The sequence below is a fragment of the Melanerpes formicivorus genome, unplaced genomic scaffold (assembly GCF_026170545.1).
Source record: "Melanerpes formicivorus ecotype bairdi unplaced genomic scaffold, bMelFor1.0.p_v2 SCAF_20, whole genome shotgun sequence".
Lineage (NCBI taxonomy): Eukaryota > Metazoa > Chordata > Aves > Piciformes > Picidae > Melanerpes > Melanerpes formicivorus.
In genome coordinates, this window is record NW_027142372.1 from 1933230 (window position 1) to 1941103 (window position 7874).

Here is a 7874-nt window from a genome sequence, read left to right on the forward strand (position 1 = left end):
TCTCTCCCAGAGGTTATTGCCCCTGCTAGGGAAGTGAACTCAACTGTTTCCCTGAGCACACCCAGGCTTATTGCAGCCAAAGTTAATCATGTTATCAAATACTGGTTAACTAGCACCCTGGGTCGTTTTGATGAAGGGGCAGGGAATGCACAGACAGCATATCTGGGAAGGGTGGTGTGTTGACAAGATGGTTGTTAAGCTGTTGGTGGTGTAGTCTGTTTGGCAGGTGCAGTTGCAGCTCTTAAGATTGGTGAAAATGAGATGTGTTAGAAAGCTGTGCAGTTCTGTCATGTGTAATACTCACATTTTGGGGACACACTGAATAATATAAAACAAAGCTGTGCTCTTGGACTTAACTCCTTGTGCATGCCAGTGTGAGTGGAGAGAGATAGTGGAGAGAGACATGACAGGACATCTACTTAAGGAAAATGTAACTGATCAAGGTGCATGAATCATACAAATGTTTCTATCATCTAAGGAACATGCTGTTGTGCTTTACTCAAAGAGACTGCTTCAACTAAGGGGTTCCTCAGGAAAACTGTTTTTGACACAAGATGCTCAGAGCTGTCTTTAGTGAAGAGGGGAGAACATCTGCAGCAGGAGAGGGCAACCAAGCCACTGCTGCTTCTCTGTCCAGTGTGCATCAGCAGATACTGGAATGAGTCTGGTAAGGCATCCAGGCTCTTGATGTTCTCTGTGCCAAAATGAGAGTAGTATGGATGATCTGTAGGTCGTGGAAGGCATACTGAGGAAAAACAATGCACTGATCCTTCTTGCTGGAAAACTATAAAATGTAGGTATTGTCCACAGGTGGCTTGAACATACAAAGAACAAGGGGATTTTTGGATCCATCAGGAACCTGAGAATAGCAGTTCTACTTGTACCTCCTCTTGGGTCACTGCTAGATGAAAGGAATTTGGTTCTGTCACGGAAAGGACTGAACATCCAGCTCAGTGTCTTTTAACGGGCCTTGTGCTAAAGAATGAGGAAGTATGCATGGCCTCTCGTGCTGTATGTGAGGGAAGAAAATAATGTGCATCTGAAAGGAGCTGGTGTGTAAGGGGAAAGTGCTGCATTGCAGGCAAAGAAGTGCCTGCCCTGTCTGGTTTGTGCTTGGCAGCACTACGTATCACCGCATCTTCAGACTAGAGCATCTGCTGTTTCCTGAACTGTGTGTCTGAAAGAGTAGTGCAAAGAGTTGAGGCATGGTGGACCTTGGGGTTACAAAGATTTGAAAATGTGGACAAACTTAGAAGTTGCAAATATTATAGAATTCCATGTAAACAAAAAAAATGTAGATCTGATATGAGAGTGTGAAATCCATTACTTTTCTGCCAGATTCTGGGTTGACTTTGCTAGCTGCTGCTGTGTGTTGAGAAAATGTACTCTTAGTCAAGCTTGCTCTTTCCCTTCATAGCCTGTACTTGCAGCGTGGTGCTTGGTGTGTGCCTAGTTCAAGGAGGAAAAGCACCAACCACATAGTTTCCAAAGTCCTCAACTTGCCCCGATCCAATCTCTGTAGCTCTGTGGTGAAGATGGGTGCGGCTCCAGGTGTGAGAGATGTGACGGCAGCCTGGGGTCAAGCCACGGCTAAGTTCTCAGCGTTTGTGCCAAGTTCAGAAGTGATCTACCTTCTCCAAAGGACTGTCAGATATCTTCCCTGACCATCATATAAGGGGACATGAGCCTTCACAGCTCTTTGAGAAAGCCCATCATTCATGTCATTCTTCTGTCTTAGTTTGGACCGTTGTAGCACTGAGGTTAACATATTTAATGGAATGCTTGTGGTTGCCTAACAATCTTTTTTGCCTGCCGAAATGGGTATACAGAGTTAAACTAGAACTGCAAAACTGTGTCTTTTTACAGCACTGTCATGGATATGTTATGCTGATAAGTAAAATTTCATGTCCAAGCACTTAAAATGATCAAAAACTATAGTCAAGAATGTCGTCGTGTTTATGCAGCACTAAAAAGAAAAACAGAAAAATCAACCCCCAACAAAACACAATTTCAGAGCAGACAGATTTAATTTTTTTTTGTCCTTATAAATACTCCAAATAATAGGTTGGTTTCAACTAGACTTCCTGGCTCTCCAGTGATTGCTGCATTCGGTAGGAATCTATCAGGATCCCAAGCATAATCATGTGTTTATTATTATTATAAACACATGATTTTTGCGTATGTTCTCCACAAATATGTTGGACAAAACATAGTTTACCTTCTTAACTGGTACTCTATGGTTACTTTCTAACTCCTTTAACTTCAGTTCAAACTGAATGGAATGGGCATTCCTGAAGATAATCTTTACATCTCTCATGTGACAGCTGATTTTACATCACTGTTTGCATGCTCCAGACACAGCAAAACATTTTCAAGGCAATATGTGTTGACAGTATACAGAGATAAACATCAGTTAATGACAAACTCTAAGGTGCAAACTTTTAATAAGAGCAATGAATCATTAGAAATTATTAGAAAGGGATTTTTTTGCCTTTTGAATGAAGATGAAATGTTTTTATAGAGGTATATGCTTGAACAAATGGCTGGGTGGGGTGTAGGAATCTTGTGGCTTTTGCTACATCTGAGGTCAGACTGTGTCATTTTAGATGTGCTTTTGGCTTGGAAGGGAGGACGGCATCCCAGTGTAACAAGTATCTCCACAACACAGCAGCTTTCACTGAAAAGTTACTCAGTTACTTTCTCTTTAAAAAGAGATCAGGGTGTGGGGCATCACTTAACTAATGTGCAAGGTTCCTGTCTTCTAACGCCGTGCCTTTAAGGTCCTCTTTTATCTGGTTGCTTGGTTCTGCAGGTTGTTGCCTTTCATTGGCTTTAGGTGAGTTTTTATTCATCCCTCCTCCCCCCTGCCAAATTAATGAAACAGCACATGAACATCATTTTTTTCCAGAGCAAATGTCTTTTGCAAAGTGTATGCTTATACAGAGTCTAATGTTGCCTTGCTGCTAGAAATAATTATTAGGTTTAAAATAATCTGACAGCATCCTGCTGGGTATAAATTAGGTTTGTTCTCTACTCTGATTAGTTAGCTGGCACCCATTCACTAGCATGTTACAAAAAAGTGATGGCGAGTTGATCACATCCAGTTATCTGCCTTTTTTCTTTTTAATGGGCTTTTTGTTGCTGTGCTGTCACCAAGACTGAAATAAATATGTGCAGATTGTACATTTCCAAGTCCTTCACAGCCTGGGGAGATGATGTTGGCTCTCCTGTACCGTGAAAAGGCTTGGGGGCATACGTGTTTGGAGAAGGGGAGAGACTGTCTGCACTTGAATTTATGAATCCTTTGCACCTTTGTTTTTGGCTAATGGGGATGTTCTTTGCTCTGTGGCAAGCAGTATGTTACTACTGAAGTCCAAAACGCCAGGTATAATTAGCTCCTGGGTTTAACTAGGTGATGGTATTTTTTAACTTGTATATACTAGCCTATTTGCATGCAGGAGAACATATCTTACCTGTGAAGAATGCTGTGTGAATCACAAAAAGCAGAAAAATTATTCAAATTTATGTGCTGGTGTTTAAGATTTAAAAAATAACTGTGAGGTCTTTATTTCTTGGTTTACGATTGATGAGGGTTAGAGTTTTAAAGGCTTAGTGCCGACTATAAGTGCTTTACAGTCAGTCACTGAGAATTATGGGCTTGGCACGACTCACGTTTTTGTCCTTCAGTATATCCATTATTGTTAGATGCTGAGTAGTTGCTGCACACAGATGACTGATTTTTTTTTTGGGGGGGATGGTGGTGGTGGTTTACATGTTCAGAAAAATACTTGGTTAAAGCAGCTGCTGGGTGAATGGGGTAATTAAAGAGCTATGCACTTTTTATTGAAGTTGACACATGCTGCACGTTCCTTAAAACTCAGTGTGTGAGCAGAATGTTTCCAGGATTTACTGAAGTCAGACACCTACAGGTACTGGGGAGCTTTTAATAGTAGTAAAGATAGCTTCAAGTTTACACTGTTACATAAAACTGTCTTCAAGAATAGAGCTATTCTTGCACTACCTTCCTGGGTTCTTTGTATGTGGTGCTTGTGTGTGTTTTATGTACACGCACGTATATCCGCACACAAATACTTAACACTTGAGTACTTTTGACAGTGACTGTATAGTCTGTTTAGTGTTTATCTGGGAAGAAAAACCAACAACCTGTGGTAGTGCTGGCTTAGATTCTTAATTTACTCAGGGCCAAAAGAAATCTGTAGCTTACTGATTTTGATTTTTGATTTGCTTCATTTGAATTGCAGCTCTTAGTGTGTAAATGGAGGATGGGTTTCATTTTAATTGCTATGATGAGTGCAATGTTCTACAGGTATAATGCTGTGCGAGCTGTGAAGAAATAGACTTGTAATTACAACACACAGTGACCAAACATGCTCAAAACAAACGTCCTCAAAAGTCTATTGAACTTATTATAATTGCCAGTATTGTAATTTATTTTACTTTTTCATTTTTTTTAGTGATAAGATTTTCTTTTCCTTTGTATTTTTCTTTCTCCTTTGTATAGGAACAATTTTATATCCATATGAGCATGTTCAGTTAGTCTGCATTTCCTGTTAATAGTTCAGGTCTTGAAAGCAGCTTTGATACCCCTTTTGCAAAGCTTTAACTGTGTGTTTCAGGCAGAGTTAACAAATATGCAAGTTTCAACAGCTGAGCATTTTTTTAACCTCACTTTACATGGATGTTGCTTACATGGCCTGTGGTGTGGAGAGGTCTGCCAAATCTCCTCTGCCCTTGTGGGTTTCAGTGAGAGCTGAGCACCCCAACCTGCTCATGGCTTGGCACACAGTTTTATCAGTGTCCAGACTTGGTGCAGATACTGCACAAACTGCCTTCCTGAAAGAGAGGGCAGTCTGGGAAAATATCAGAGGGACAGATTCTTCTTATGAGTGACTGGTGCTAGCAGAAGCAGTTCCACCTCTTTCAAACCCAGTGGTGCCCAGCTCACAGAGGTTGGGCAGGTTCCTGGCCCTGTGGTGAGTGGTGGTGGCAGCTCAAGGAACCAGGCAGGGTACTAGGAATGTGCTGCTTCCAGTTGCTGAAAAGAGAGAGCCTCAATACAGTAGCACAGTGGCTGGAGATGCCTTTTTCCAAAATCTTAATAGAGCAATAATTATGGCACTGGCAACTTTCACCTAGGAAACCTGTGATACTTGTGTAAGACATTACTGCTTCCTGAAATGCTTTGTTAGTAGTCTTAGTTGTGCACTCTGGACCGGCTATTTCTCTTTAGAGTAAAGTCAGGGTTTCACATTGTCCTTGCTGTTGAATTATTTGGCTAAGCCCATCAAACATTCAACTGTACACTTTGAGGTGTTTAAACCTTAAGTGCTTTTCAAGCACTATGTGTGATTTACTATTACTGCACACTGTAAAATAAAATGCACTATTAAAACACATATTGAAAGAACATTATTGATCAACTGAGAATCAAAATGTGGAAAAAATATTTGCAAAATACTACATTTTTTGCTAATGATGATTTTGCATTATTTTTTAGGTTGGACATGGACAAGAAGAGGTTATTTTCCCCCATCAGGATATGTAAAGTGCTGTTGGGACTTGCAGGACTTCATAAATGAAAAACACACATTTTAATTTCAGCCTTGTGTTAGGTATGCAGTAGAAGTTAGCTTTGTGCCTGGATGTCTCTGTGAGCAGGCTGAGTGTTTTTATGTGTCCATCCATTCCAATACTTTTCTTACAGGCAAATCTTTTCATACTGGGTTCTGCAAGTTGAAGATGAAAAATGGGTTTCTAAACTACTTGTGTGTTTTAATATTGTGAGTCAATTCCCATGTGTTAAAGTGTAAACTACTAACTAATCCATAGGAGTTTATGCAGGAGAAAGTCATTTAATTAGCACTTTTAATTTCAGCTGTGAAAGAAGGTGGAAATGAGGTCTGAAAAATGGAGGGAGGCTTTGTTTTTTTCATCGTTCAAGACTCACCACACTAAGTTTGCTGATGCTTGTGTACATAGACCATCTCCTGCCTGCTAATGAGGCCTTTCCAATGTGCTCTCTAGAAATGTGCTAGAGAGGTTCTTTCAGAAAAAAAACATCATAAGTAAGGAGCAGTATGGTACGTAACTATTGCACGCCGCTCTTTTGGCAGGCTATAAATTAATAGAACAACAATGATCAGACTAGTATATCAGTTAATTTTCAAAACATTTTATTCCACACAAATTAGCTCAGGTCCTGGAGGGCAAAATGACAAGAGGTTACTCGTACACTATGTATTTAATTAATTGAAAAATGCTCAAATTGCTTTTACAGTTGTTATTAAAAAGTAGAATCAGTGTTGCCAGTGCTCAACCATAATTAGAACCCCAGGGAATTAAATATTTAGCATTAGTAATGTAACAGCACTTAGGACACAAATTTCTATTTTTGTAATGAAAGCAATACAGTGTAAGTGCAAATGGCTGAAACGACAGCTGTGACAAGCCAGCCAGCCTGGGATATTTCAATAAGACACCTCGTCGGACAGCGAGTCGTGCCGCATTACTCGTTTGTAAGAGAGCCGCAGGTTTAAATCCCCGTAGCCAGGCGTTACACCCTGTATTTAGATTTCTAATTGCTCACAGGATGAGTGGCTGGGCAAATGTCACGCCGGCGGTGGGGGAACCATCTGATGTTTTCCCAAATAACGCCGCGGATGTGTGCGCCTTTGGCAGCGCGGGCGGGGGCTGGTGGGGGCAGGTCCCGGGGCTGTGGAGGGAGGAAAAGAGATCTTGTTTGTTTTAAGTTTAATTACGTTTTAAGTGTAAGTGCTTTCAGTGATACAACATGAAAAGTCGGATATTGGGCTCTAATGAGCTGTAGTGGTGGATGGCTGGAGACCCTGAGGGATTAATTCACTAAATTAACTGGATAAAAGTACTTGGTTTGGGCACGGTAGGATGGCTGAGCTGTGCTCAAAAACTTCCTTTCAGAGCTGTCTCTCATTCCTATGCTCGTTCCAAACAGGCCATGTAGTGATGTCCAGAGCCTCCTGCTACAACTGTTCAGCTTGTCAGAAGGAATTACATTACCAGCTAATAAGTAATAAAGCATATTTGACTTCATTTCTCTTCTTTTGGCTTTTTATTTTTTTCCTGGGATGACAGGGGGAAGAGAGATTTGAAGCCAGTTGTGTGTCTTCTCAATAAAGAAAGCTGCATCTGGGCAAGTCATGCTTTTGCTCTAAAGCGCTAATTTGTTTTGTAGTAATGGGAGAGTCAGGCAGCAGAGATGGAATCCTTGTTTTTGGAGATGCTTTTATTCCAGTTGGCACCTGCTCACAGCATAGATTCCGTGTTTGAGCTCAACATGTAGCAAGGACATGATGTCCAGACAGCACTGGACCAGAGCAGCCTGTTCCTTGGCAGAAGTAGGTAAGGACCAGCACTGTGCCTGTGCGGTGATGCACCCAGTGCAGTTAGAGTGGCCCCAGTTGATGCTCACCTGCTGTGCAACCACTTGTTTCTGCTGTAGGACACTCTGTAGGGAGTTTATTTTAGCTATTCCAGAAAAAATCACCCAAACCAACAAGACTTTGCCTTCCACCAAAACCTGGCAAACAGTGTCAAAATCTGAAAGAGTATCTCTGGTTCTGAAATTTAACAGGGTCGTTATCCCTTTTCAAATGATTACAGACCACCTGGCCACTGGGCTGAGCCAGGCTAGTGGTGAAGCTGCCCCAACCCAGGTGCTGGAGCTCCTGCCATCATCCCACCCAGCCTCAGCTGCAGACACTTATACCAGACACACCTGTCCCTCGTCTTGGGGGTATAAAATCACACCTCCCAGCACAGTTTTGGTTTCAGTTTCTCCGTGTGCTGGAGGGAAAGCTTGCAAGAAAATGGCTTCC

General features: G+C 41.5%; 1 long non-coding RNA gene across 7 annotated transcripts in view; it reads left to right on the forward strand.

The window, feature by feature from the left end:
- Positions 1-7089, forward strand: part of LOC137447207 (uncharacterized) — a 41553-nt gene extending 34464 nt beyond the window's left edge. For all 7 annotated transcript variants that reach the window (XR_010988822.1, XR_010988820.1, XR_010988823.1 and 4 more), the window contains one exon: positions 5519-7089. This is a non-coding gene — a long non-coding RNA (uncharacterized lncRNA). The remainder of the gene's footprint in view (positions 1-5518) is intronic.
- The last annotated feature ends 785 nt before the right edge of the window (positions 7090-7874 follow it).